Consider the following 13,778-nt stretch of genomic DNA (forward strand, 5'->3'; position numbering starts at 1 on the left):
GAGTTTTCTCATGTAAATTTGACAGGTTTTGTTTAATAAAGCCCATAGCTACAGTGCCTACGTTCTTAGGTAGAATAGTTAAACAAGGAAAAAGTAACTTCTGAGGTGATTTTTTGCTCCCATAAATTTCTATTTAAAAACGAGGACCGATTTTTGATTATTTAAGCCCAGAAGGTAGAGAAGTGGGGGAAGAGGGAGAGAGGGATAGAGGAGACAGAGAAAGAGACAGAGAAAGCAAGAGAATGGCTAGCAAAATTGATATTACAAAGGTGCAGGGAAATGACCAGAGGGAACAAGGCCCCAGTGGCATGGTTTAACAACTCCTGAGTTAATAATAAGAATTGTGATATTTGTTAAGCACTTACTACATACCGAGAACTGTACTAAGGACTGGGGTAAATATCAGATTATCAGATCAGACACAGTCTCTGCTCTACAGGGGGCTCACATTCAAAGTGGAAGAACCCTTCTGTCATTGTCATATGGGAATCTGAGGCTTAGGGAAGCTAAATGACTTGCCCAAGATCACACAGCAGGTAAGCAGCCAAGCTGGAATTAGAACCTAGGTCTCTCGACCCTTTGTCCTATTCTCTAACCATTAGGCCACCTTGAGTTTTTGAAACTTGTCTGTATGCCTCAGTGTAAACCCATCAGACATCCCTGCCACTTATATACTAATTTATACACATTCTCAGCATTATGCATAGATGTTTAGTCAATTATAAATTCAATTATTTAATTTGATTACTCTGTCAATATTTTCATGTCTCTCTCCTTAGAGTTTAAGCTACTTCTGGGCAGGAAACTTGCCACTTCCTTGTTTTTTGCTGCCTAAGTACATAGCTCAGTGAATTGCAGCAAGTAGGGACTCAAATAAATGCTATTATTACTACTAACTATTGCCTTCATTCCACATAGCTGCTGAATCCATTCCTCAACATCCATGACCATTAGATGGGGCGAGTGAGGAGAGGATCATCACCTTCAATTTCGATGAGGTATGTAACAGAGAGGTTTACTTCTTCAGCCACGCGAGTCAGGAAATGGAAGTGGAAGGCCACCTCAACTTCCAGAATGTTGGGAAGCTATGGCTGCCGCCATGACTGTGACTTCAGCCACAACTGTGTCTGTTGGACTCTGAGCCTCAAGGAGCCCACAACTCTGCTCCTCTAGCCACAGTGCCCTATTCCTTTTGTGTTTATCCTTGTCCTTGTTTTTTTTATGTTGTTTTCGTGTTTTTATTGTTTCATTCTTCCTTCATTCTGTCACCTGTCCCACCCCTTCCATTATTCTTAGTTTGTGAGCTCCCTTAAGGTCAGGGGTCATGACTAAATTTTACCTGTGTATTTTTGCCTGGCTTTTTGTACTTGTGCTCTGCACAAAGTAAGCACTTAATATATATCATTACTGCTACTACTATTACTACTGCTGCAACTACTACTACTATTACTACCACCACTAGAGAAGCAGCGTGGCTCAGTGGAAAGAGCACGGGCTTTGGAGTCAGAGGTCATGGGTTCGAATTCCGGCTCCACCACTTGTCAGCTGTGTGATTTTGGGCAAGTCACTTAACTTCTCTGTGCCTCAGTTACCTCATCTGTAAAATGGGGGTTAAGACTGTGAGCCCCCCATGGGACAACCTGGTCACCTTGTAATCTCCCCAGTGCTTGGAGCGGTGTTTTGCACATAGTAAGTGCTTAATAAATGCCATCATTATTATTACTACTATTTAATTAAGGTTGCATTATAGTCCCCGGTCTAGACATCACTTGTTGACACCTAATTCACTTCTTGCCACCTAATTGTGGATTTTTTTCCACCTGACTGCTTTTCCCCAGGATTCTGTCTCATCTCTCCCCTTCTGTGCTCTTAGATCATAACACCCTGGAAAAAGAACCAGAGAGGGGATCTAAAAATATATCGAGGCTGTGAGATACCTGACTCCAGCACTTATTGTTTAGACCAATGGATTGTTCTACTGACAGTTTGGTTCATTAGCTATCCCAAAATGGCTAACATTGCAATACTGAAGCTAAATAGATAGGATTGGTATACATTCTTAGAATTTCAGAGGATTGGGGAATTTCTAGTTTGTGCCTACTTCCTGTGAAAGGAAGAGAAAATGGCTTGCTCATGTACCATATATTAGTCTTGCATTTCAATGATTAGTAGGGGACATTTTGAAGCAGCACTTTTCACTTGTTTTGGAGACTATCCCTTGAGTGGTCACTGGGAAATCTTATTCCCTAAGAGAGAGACCCTGAATTGAGAGCAACTCCTCCTTGCCAAATCCAATGGCCTCTACTCCATCCTAATCCTCCTTGACCTTGCAACTGCCTTTGATACTGTGGACTACTCCCTTATCCTGGAAACATTATCTAACCTTGGCTTCACTGACACAGTCCTCTCCTGGTTTTCCTCTTATCTCTGATTGCTCCTTCTCAATCTCTTTCATAAGCTCCTCCTGCCTCCCACCCTCTAACTCCAGGACCCACTCAGGGTTCAGTTCTGGGTCTGCTTCAATAGCATTTATTGAGTGCTTACCATGTGCAGAGCACTGCACTAAGTGCTTGGGAATTCCCTTGGTGACCTCATTCACTCCCATGGCTTCAACTATCATCTCTACGCTGATGACACCCAGATCTACATCTCTGACCCTGCTCTCTCCCCCTCTCTCCAGGCTCGCATCTCCTCCTGCCTTCAGGACATCTCCATCTGGATGTCTGCCCGCCACCTAAAACTCAACATGTCCAAGACTGAACTCCTTGTCTTCCCTCCCAAACCCTGCCCTCTCCCTAACTTTCCCATCTCTGTTGATGGCACTACCACCTTCCCACCTCACAAGCCCGCAACCTTGGTGTCATCCTCGACTCCGCTCTCTCATTCACCCCTCACATCCAAGCCGTCACCAAATCCTGCCAGTCTCAGCTCCGCAACATTGCCAAGATCCGCCCTTTCCTCTCCATCCAAACCGCTACCCTGCTTGTTCAAGCTCTCATCCTATCCCGTCTGGACTACTGCATCAGCCTTCTCTCTGCTCTCCCATCCTCGTGTCTCTCCTCACTTCAATCCATACTTCATGCTGCTGCCTGGATTGTCTTTGTCCAGAAACACTCTGGGCATGTTACTCCCCTCCTCAAAAATCTCCAGTGACTACCCATCAATCTGCACATCAGGCAAAAACTCCTCACCCTCGGCTTTAAGGCTCTCCATCACCTCGCCCCCTCCTACCTCACCTCCCTTCTCTCCTTCAACAGCCCACCCCACACCCCCCACTCCTCTGCCGCTAATCTCCTCACCATACCTCGTTCTCACCTGTCCCGCCATCGACCCCTGGCCCACGTCATCCCCCGGGCCTGGAATGCCCTCCCTCTGCCCATCCGCGAAGCTAGCTCTCTTCCTCCATTCAAGGCCCTACTGAGAGCTCACCTCCTCCAGGAGGCCTTCCCAGACTGAGCCCCTTCCTTCGTCTCCCCCCATCCCCCTCTCCATACCCCCCATCTTACCTCCTTCCCTTCCCCACAGCACCTGTATATATGTATATATGTTTGTACATATTTATTACTCTATTTATTTATTTATTTATTTTACTTGTACATATCTATTCTATTTATTTTATTTTGTTAGTATGTTTGGCTTGCTCTCTGTCTCCCCCTTCTAGACTGTGAGCCCACTGTTGGGTAGGGACCATCTCTATATGTTGCCAGCTTGTACTTCCCAAGCACTTAGTACAGTGCTCTGCACACAGTAAGCACTCAATAAATATGATTGAATGAATGAATGAATAGAAGGGGGAGACAGACAACAAAGCAAAGCAAGTAGACAGGTGTCAAAGCCATCAGAGTAAATAGAATTATAGCTATATACATATCATTAATAAAATAAATGGAGTAATAAATATGTCCAAATATACACAAGTGCTGTGGGGAGGGGAAGGAAGTAGGGCAGAGGGAAGAGGAGCAGAGGATAAGAGGGGGTTCAGTCTGGGAAGGCCTCCTGGAGGAGGTGAGCTCTCAGTAGAGCTTTGAAGGGAGGAAGAGAGCTAGTTTGGCAGATGTGTGGAGGGAGGACATTCCAGGCCAGAGGTAGGACGTGGGCCCGGGGTCGATGGTGGGATAGGCAAGAACAAGGCACAGTGAGGAGGTTGGCGGCAGAGGAGCAGATTGTGCGGGCTGGGCTACAGAAGGAGAGAAGGGAGGTGAGGTAGGTGGGGGTGAGGTGATGGAGAGCTTAGAAGCAGTGGGTGAGGAGGTTTCGCTTCATGCAAAGGTTGACAGGCAACCACTGGAGATTTTTGAGGAGGCAAATGACATGCCCATAGTGTTTCTGTACAAAGATAATCCGGGCATCAGAGTGAAGAATAGACTGGAGTGGGGAGAGACAGGAGGAAGGGAGATCAGAAAGGAGGCCAATGCAGTAATCCAGTCGAGATAGGATGAGAGATTGAACCAACAGGGTAGTGGTTTGGATGGAGAGGAAAGAGCAGATCTTGTCAATGTTGCAAAGGTGAGACCGGCAGATTTTGGTAACGGATTAGGATGTGAGGGGTGAATGAGAGAGCGGAGTCAAGGATGACACCGAGGTTGCGGGCTTGTGAGATGGGTAGTGCCATCCACAGTGATGGGAAAGTCAGGGAGAGGACAGGGTTTGGGCTCTCCTCTTCTACCATTTTCCATTTCCTCTTGCCTTCAGGTCATCTCTACTTGGATGTCCCACCAACACCTCAAGCATGTCCAAAAACAGAACTCCTCACCCAAACCCTGTTCTCCCCTATTTTTTCTATCACCGTATATAACAACATTATTCTCCCTGTCCCTCCCTGTTTTTTTTTTCAACTAGGGCTCCTCCTCAGTGAGAAAGCTCTTCTCCCTGTCTCACCAGCCCATTACCTTGTCATTATCTTCGACTCATCTCTTTCTTTCTACACACATACTCAATTTGTCACCAAATTCTGTTTGGTCTAACTTCACAGTACTGTTAAAGTCCACACTTTCCTCTATATCCAGAATGCTACTATGCTGATCCAAGTAACTTATTCTTTCCCACCTTGACTACTACATTAGCCTCCTTACTAATCTCCCTGCCTCCTGTCTCTTCCTACTCCAGTCCTTATTTCATCCTGCTGACCAGATCATTTTTCAACTCCCCATTTCTCAAGAACCTCCAGTTTCTTCCCATTCACTTCTGCATTAATCAGAAACTCTCAATCATCAGTTTTAAAGCACTCAATAAGCTCAACCCCTGCTGTCTTACCACGCTGATTTCCTACTACAATTCAGACCGCATGCTTTGCTCCTGTAACACCAAACTACTCACTGTATCTTGCTTGTTTTATTTTGTTGTCTCTCCCCCTTCTAGACTGTGAGCCATTGTTGGGTAGGGATTGTCCCAGTTGCCAAATTGTACTTTCCAGGCACTTAGTACAGTGCTCTGCACACAGTAAGTGCTCAATAAATATGATTGAATGAATGAATGGTCACTGACCCCTTGCCTATGTCCTTACTCTGATCTGGAACTCTCTCTCCATTCATATATGATAGACCATCACTTTCCCCACCTTCAAAGCCTTATTAAAATCACATCTTCTCCAAGAAGCCTTCCTTGACTAAGCCCTCATTTGCCCTACTCCCTCTCCCTCCTGCAGCCCTTTAAGCATCTGATAATAACCACACCCTCAGCTCCATATCACATATGTACATATTTATTTATGTGCATTATTTATTTTAACATCTGCCTCCTCCTCTATACTGTAATTTCCTGTGGGCAGAGAATGTGTCCACCAACTCTACTGTACTGTACTGTCCCAAGTGCTTATTACAGTGCTCTGAACACAGTAAGCTCTTAATAAATAACACTGACTGATTGATTGAGCAGTAGGGAGACAGGAGAACTGAAAAATTGGGGCTGCTGTTTGACAAGGGAAAACTAAACCTACAGGAGTATAGCAAACCTGGAGAGGTTCCACATGAGCCTGGAAACATTACTTCCTCTTAAAGTGATTGAAAATTGTGTCTCTCCTCTTGTGAATTTGCCAGAGGAGGAGCCTCTTACCCTCCTCATTAATCTAGCCCTTCCATCAGATTTCATAGCCTACCTGGCACTGGCTTCCTGGGGATGGAGGCTGAACTCGGGCCTGATGGGTGAGAGGGTTACAGTAGCAGCAGAGGAGAAAGAGGAGAAGTCAGAAGGATGTCTGGGAGAGAAGGGACAAGATTCCTGCCTTGCCTCCTCATCCTCATCTCCTCTGAAGGGTAACATTTGGGAAATCAGCAGCTAGTTTACCTCAAAGTGACTCAAAACCTACATCAAGACCACAGACAGACTACAGAAACATACATTAAAATTACATCTCCTCCAAGAAGTCTTCCCTGACCAACCTCTCATTTCCTCACTGTATTAGCCCTCCCTTTTGCGGTGCTTATACATTTGGGTCTGTACCCTTTTGATACCCGCTCCAACCCCACAACACTCATACTCCACCACATCCCTTATTTTAGTGTCTGTCTCCCTTCAACTAGATTGTAAGTCCTTTGAGGGTGGGAATCGTGGCTACCAACTCTATTGAAATGTACTCTTCTAACTGCTCTGAACATAGTAAGTGCCCAATAAATACCACTGATTGATCGACTAGAGCAAATTTTATAGACTATCTTCACCTCCAACTTGGAAAGCAAAACACCACCTGGTGTGCCGTCAGTGCCAAGAGAAGCCGTAGGAAAGTTCTGTCATTTTTTTTCAACTAGGGCTCCTCCTCAGTGAGAAAGCTCTTAATGAATGTGGCATGCCTTATCATGTTTACCACTCCTGTTAATGAGCTTAGTGCTGCTCCAGAAAAAAAAAAAAAGCTTTTTCCATGACTTTGCGTGCTCCTAGCTGGAAACCTGGTCCAGCAACTAGCAAGGGCCTATACTGGAAGTCACTGGATCTCCACTGGAAAGCTGGCATCCTGCAAACAGCTAGAATCTTCCATATCAACCAATGAATCAGTAATATGAACTAAGGGCCTACTATACTAAACATTGAGGAAAACCTAGCTGAGGCAAGGCACATGTATCTGACTATTCATTGAGAGATCTCCAAAAGAATGCTGGGACTCTTCTAATCTCCAGTGTACAGTCTGACAGTCCTTTGAGAGTCTGGTTACAGAGAAGCTTATAGGATCATTCATTCATTCAGTCGTATTTATTGAGCGCTTACTGTGTGCAGGGTACTGTACTATGCGCTTGGATCAGAATGGTGAGTGAGCTGGGGCAGTTGGAAAAAGACCTGGTTTCTAATCCTGGCTCTGCCACTTATCTGCTGCGTGACCTTGGGCAAGTCGCTTAATTTTCTGTGTCTGTATGTCATCTGTAAAATGGGGACTAAGACTGTGAATCCCATGTGGGACATGGACTGTGTCCAACCCGAGTACCTTGAACCTAACTCCGCACTTAGAATAGTGCCTGACACGAAGTAAGCACTTAACAAATACCATTAAAAATGGAGCTGGTTTAGGCTATTTTAACAGCTCTAAAGTAAATGTATATCTTCCCACAGCTGGCCGCTTTGAATATGCCCCAATTCCATTTCTGTTGGTTATCCATTTCCAGATTGTAAGCACCTCATGAGCAGGGAATGTGTCTTGCCCTTCTCTTGAGCTTTCCCGAGGGTTTAGCACAATGCATTGCAATTAATAAATAAATACTACCACAACCACTAAATCACATGGTTTTCCTTGGCAAATATACTTTTGCATTCAGTAGCTTGCGGACAGTCCAATTCATTTTCCAGCGCAAACATTTGGTCTGGTGACAATTGTTTTCCAAGTTTATTCCAGGTGGGGTGGATTTTGAGTATAAATTGTCTTTTGGCTGTATTTATACCTGCTGGCATTTTCCTTGGAAACACAGAGGGCAGGGTTCTTGAGAGATTATCCAGGGGTGCTACTTCATCAGACAAGCTGTGGGAGGAGCAGAGTGGAATCCTGGCAGTGTTTCTGAAAAGTGAAACATAGGAGCCCCAAAGACCAGGGGAAAGGGAAATTCTTTGAAGAATGATTTTTTTGGTATAAATCCCATCCAGATGCCTGGAAATGAAATGTAGGTGCAACACTAGGTGGGCCAGGAACAGAAGAGCCTCACTTCAAAGGCCTGTCCACTGCTTCCCTCAGGCAGAATTTAGCTCACAGAGCTAGTTGTAGTTAACTTGGGCTAGGGCAATTTACAGCTCATTCATGAAAACCCAGTTGGGAAGGGAGTGCTTTTAGGAGTCAGAGCCAAATTTTTTCCATTTGGAAGGGGTTACAATCAAGGGGCACCTTAATGATAATTACTGTTAACAATACTAATTGTGGTATTTGTTAAGCATTTACCATGTGCTAAACTCTGTACTAAGTGCTGGGGTAAATACAAAATAATCAGGTTCCACATGGGGCTCACAGTCCAAGTAAGAGGGAAAACAGATATGTATCCCTAATTTGCAGATGAGGGAATCATCATCATCATCAATCATATTTATTGAGCGCTTACTATGTGCAGAGCACTGTACTAAGCGCTTGGGAAGTACAAATTGGCAACACATAGAGACAGTCCCTACCCAACAGTGGGCTCACAGTCTAAAAGGGGGAGACAGAGAACAAAACCAAACATAACAACAAAATAAAATAAATAGGATAGATATGTACAAGTAAAATAAATAAATAAATAAATAGAGTAATAAATATGTACAACCATATATACATATATACAGGTGCTGTGGGGAAGGGAAGGAGGTAAGATGGGGGGATGGAGAGGGGGACGAGGGGGAGAGGAAGGAAGGGGCTCAGTCTGGGAAGGCCTCCTGGAGGAGGTGAGCTCTCAGCAGGGCCTTGAATGGAGGAAGAGAGCTAGCTTCGCGGATGGGCAGAGGGAGGGCATTCCAGGCCCGGGGGATGACGTGGGCCGGTGGTCGATGGCGGGACAGGCGAGAACGAGGTACGGTGAGGAGATTAGCGGCGGAGGAGCGGAGGGTGCGGGCTGGGCTGTAGAAGGAGAGAAGGGAGGTGAGGTAGGAGGGGGCGAGGTGATGGAGAGCCTTGAAGCCCAGGGTGAGAAGTTTCTGCCTGATGTGCAGATTGATTGGTAGCCACTGGAGGTTTTTGAGGAGGGGAGTAATATTCCCAGAGCGTTTCTGGACAAAGATAATCCCGGCAGCAGCATGAAGTATGGATTGAAGTGGAGAGAGACACGAGGATGGGAGATCAGAGAGAAGGCTGGTGCAGTAGTCCAGACGGGATAGGATGAGAGCTTGAATGAACAGGGTAGCAGTTTGGATGGAGAGGAAAGGGCGGATCTTGGCAATGTTGCGGAGCTGAGACTGGCAGGTTTTGGTGACGGCTTGGATGTGACGGGTGAATGAGAGAGAGGAGTCGAGGATGACACCAAGGTTGTGGGCTTGTGAGACGGGAAGGATGGTAGTGCCGTCAACAGAGATAGGAAAGTCAGGGAGAGGACAAGGTTTGGGAGGGAAGACAAGGAGTTCAGTCTTCGACATGTTGAGCTTTAGGTGGCGGGCAGACATCCAGATGGAGATGTCCTGAAGGCAGGAGGAGATGCGAGCCTGGAGAGAGGGGGAGAGAGCAGGGGCAGAGATGTAGATCTGGGTGTCATCAGCGTAGAGATGATAGTTGAAGCCGTGGGAGCGAATGAGGTTACCAAGGGAGTGCGTGTAGATTGAGAACAGAAGGGGACCAAGAACTGAACACAGAGAAGTTAAGAAGAGAATGGAAAGAGATAATTGAGGATAAGGGAGTGCACAAATGCTAGATTATATAAATTGGTATGTAGAAAAGTGTTAGGGTGCATAAGGTAACATAGCAGGTAAATAGTGGAGCTAGGATTAGAACCCAGGTCATCTACCTCCCAGGCAGGTGCTCTTTCTACAAGGCTACACTACTTCTGATTCTCTCCCCTTATAACTCAGAAAGATAATCAGATTCGAGAGCTCTGTTTTGGTCCTTCCTCATACAGGGATGCTCCTAGGGAGGGGAATTTTCTGGGGAAATATCCCTTGGAAGTTTGCATTGGCACACCGGCATCATCTGTAAAGGTACCCAGGCAAGTCTACAAAAGCCACAACCCAAGGGTCCTCAAAGAGGAGGAGAGACCTGGAGGATTGGATTATTATTTTCCTCTTGTTTAATGGTGAATGAAGCCTGTGGAGAAGGGAAATCCAGCAGAAATCCTCACTGGTTTACATCCTTTCCAGCCTTACCCTGGTGCCTGGAGCTTTTCTTCCTAGTTCAATTATGCCTGCCATGGAGCAGAGGAGACAGCATTCCTGGATCATCCCCACTTTCAACTTTAATATTCAACTTGAGTTCAATAAACCAGCATGAGATGGCATCATTTGTGATCACCCTGCTCTCCTCTGCGCATTTCTCCTTTGTTCCTGAACTTTCTTACCTCCCCTTTACTATAATAATAATAATTGTGGTATTTGTTAAGCACTTACTATGTGCCAGGCACTAGATTAAGAGCTGGGGTGGATGCAGTCCCAATCCCATGTGAGGCTCACAGTCTTAATCCCCATTTTGCAAATGAGGCAACTGAGGCACAGAAAAGTAAAATGACTTGCTTAAGGTCACACAGAAGACAAGTGTTGGAGCCAGTATTAGAACCCAGGTCCTTCTGACTCCCAAGCTCATGCTCTATTCACTATGCCAGGTTGCTTCTCTGTACTATGCATTGTTCAGACCCATGACCTGTGCTTGGAAAGCCAGTATCAGCATCAGTGGTATTTCTTGGTGTCATTATTCTCCTGCCTTTTTCCTCCCCACCAACCTTCACTCTTTTTTCTTTTCATTTTGTCTCATTCTTCACTCTCCCACCTCTGGCCCCTTACTCATGCCCTTCCTCCTGTTTGGAACTGTAAACGCATAGTGAGCAGGGAGCATGTCTACCAGTTCTGTTGTACTTTCCCAAGAGCTTAGTCCAGTGCTCTGCACATAGTAAGTTGTCAGTAAACAACATTGATTGATTGATTGTTTGGAACTCCCTCCCTCTTTAAATCTACAAGACCACAGTTGTTTCCATGACCTCTTCAAAGTTCTCCTGAAATCCTACCTCCTCCAGGAGACTTCCCCTGATTCAGTTTTGTTTTCTCTGGGTCCTATCATCCCATCTATCACTTCAGCCTGCCCAGCCATCCCTAATACTTTTGTACATATTGATTTACATAATCTACCATTTTAAGCACTTGTGTATCCTCAAATCTGTCTTTCCATTCTCTTCTCATCTGTAAATTATTTTGTGCCTATCTTCCCTGTCAGATCCCCGAGGGCAGGGATCGTGTCTTTCATCTCTACTGTAGTCTCCCAAGTCTTTGAAGTCAGTGCTTTGTCCACAGTATGATTAAAATTAATAATTCTGTTTGATTGATTGATTGATTACCCACTGGGTACTGAACAGTATAGTAAGTCCCTGGGGAATAGATGAAAGAAATGAAATCTCTGTCCTCAAGGAGTTTTCAATCTAATGGGGTGGACAGTAGCCATAAATGGACAAATATAATAATAATAATAATAATAATAATGGTATTTGTTAAGCGCTTACTATGTGCTTGGTTGAGATAATGGATACAACAGATGCAAATAATATAAATGAATGAATGAATAAATAAGAAATAGATAAATAAATATATGAGTTTTAGGGTGGCTGATGGGATGGTCAATCAGTGGTATTTATAGAATGCTTACTGGGTACAAAGCATTGTACAAAGCACTTGGGAAAGGACAAATGTTGGGTGGGGACCATCTCTATATGTTGCTGTCTTGTATTTCCCAAGTGCTTAGTACAGTGCTCTGCACACAGTAAGCACTCAATAATCACAACTGAATGAATGGATGAATAAATGAATGACAATACAACAGAGTTGGTAGACAAGATGCCTGCCTGCAAGGAGCTTGCAGCCTACAGGGGGAGGCAGATATTAAAATAAATAATAGGGGAAATAGTAGAGTATAAGGAGATTTTACATAGTGCTGTGGGACTGGGGTATGTATCAAAATGCTTAAGGGCTACACAACCAAATACACGGTCTGCGCAGGGGGAAGGGCAGAAAGGGGAAATGAGAGATTACTCAGGGAAGACCTCTTGGAGGAAATGTGATTTTAGGAGGGTTTTGAATGTGGGGAGAGTGGTGGACTGCTAGAAATGAAGGGGGTGGGAGTTCCAGGCTCAAGGAAGGATATGGTCAAAGGGTTGCTGGAGGGATAGACAAGAATAGGTTGGGAATGAGGAATAGGTTGGAGTTAGAGAAGCAAAGTGTGTGGATTGAGAAGCAGCATGGCCTAGTGGATAGAGCATGGCCTATTGGATAGAGCATGGCCCTGGTAGTCAGAAGGAACTGGGTTCTAATCCTGGCTCCTCCGCCCATCTGCTGTGTGACCTTGGGCAAGTCACTTAACTTCTCTGTGCCTCAGTTACCAAGTCTGTAAAATAGGGATTGATTGTGAGTCCCGTGTGGGGCATGGACTGTGTCCAAACTGATAAGTTTATAGCTACTTCAGCACTTAGTACAGGAACTGGCACATATCAAGTTCTTAAATACCATTAAAAAAAAGATTGGGTTGAAGTAGGAGGTCAGTGAGGTGGAGGGAGAAAACTGATCGTGTGCCTTAAAGTCAATGGTATGGAGTTTCTGTTTGATTAGGTGGCAACCATGGAGGTTTTTGAGTTGTGGGAAGATATGGACTGAATGGCCTTTTAGAAAAATGACCTGGGCAGCCGATTGAAGTGTGGCCTGGAAGTGTGGCAAAAGACAGGATACAGGAAGTTCAGTGAGAAGGCTGATTTAGTAGTCAATACAGGATATGATCAGTGTTTGGATCAGCATGGAAGCAGTTTGGATGGAGAAGAAAGGTAAGATTCTAGAGCTGTGAAGGTGGAACTGACAGGATTTTGTGACAGATTGAATATGTGGGTTGAATGAGAGATGACTTAATGACAAGGTTATGGGTTTGTGAGACAGGGAGGATGGGTGTGTGTTTTACAGTGATAGGAAAGTCAAGGGGAGTATAGAGTTTGTGTGGAAAGATGAGGAGTTCTGCTTTGGACAAGTTAAATTTGAGGTTTTCCAGGAGAGATCCAAGTAGAGATGTCCTGAAGGCAGAAGGAAAAGGGAGACTGTAGAGAAGGAGAGAGGTCCGGACTGGAGATGTAAATTTGGGATACATCTGCCTAGAGATGGTAGTTGAAGCCATAGGAGTGAATAAGTTCTGCAAGGGAGTGGGTATAGATGGAGAATTGAAGGGGACCCAGAACTGAGCCTTGAGGCACCCCCACAGCTAGAGGGTGGGAGGCAGAGAAGGAACCTAAGAAAGAGACTGAGAAGGAGCAGTCAGAGAGATAGGAAGAAAACCCAGAGAGGACAATGTGAGTGAAGGCAAGGTTAGATAATATTTCCAGGAGAATGGAGCAGTCCACAGGGTAGGTTCACTTGGGAGGAACAAAGAGTGTGAGCTGGGGTGTGGTGGGAACAAATGAGCCTGGAGGCCTACTTGTCAGGACAGTTATGGCTTCAGGAGCAAAATGTGGGGGGATGGTTGGCAGGGATCGGAAATAAGCTAGGAGAAACACCAAAACATACCCAGATCACCTGGTCTGGGTTTTTTGCAGGGGGAGGGGTAAGCCAAATCTAGAGAAGGCAGGCAAGACCAGGCAAAGACAGTGTTTCCAAGGAGGGAGACTTCTCCTGAGCAGAAGAAGCAGAGGCTGCTTGTCCTCCACACGTGCAGGCGTATCCCTATTTCTCTGAGCCTT

Source organism: Tachyglossus aculeatus, chromosome X1, assembly GCF_015852505.1.
Source record: "Tachyglossus aculeatus isolate mTacAcu1 chromosome X1, mTacAcu1.pri, whole genome shotgun sequence".
In the NCBI taxonomy this organism is placed as follows: Eukaryota; Metazoa; Chordata; class Mammalia; order Monotremata; family Tachyglossidae; genus Tachyglossus; species Tachyglossus aculeatus.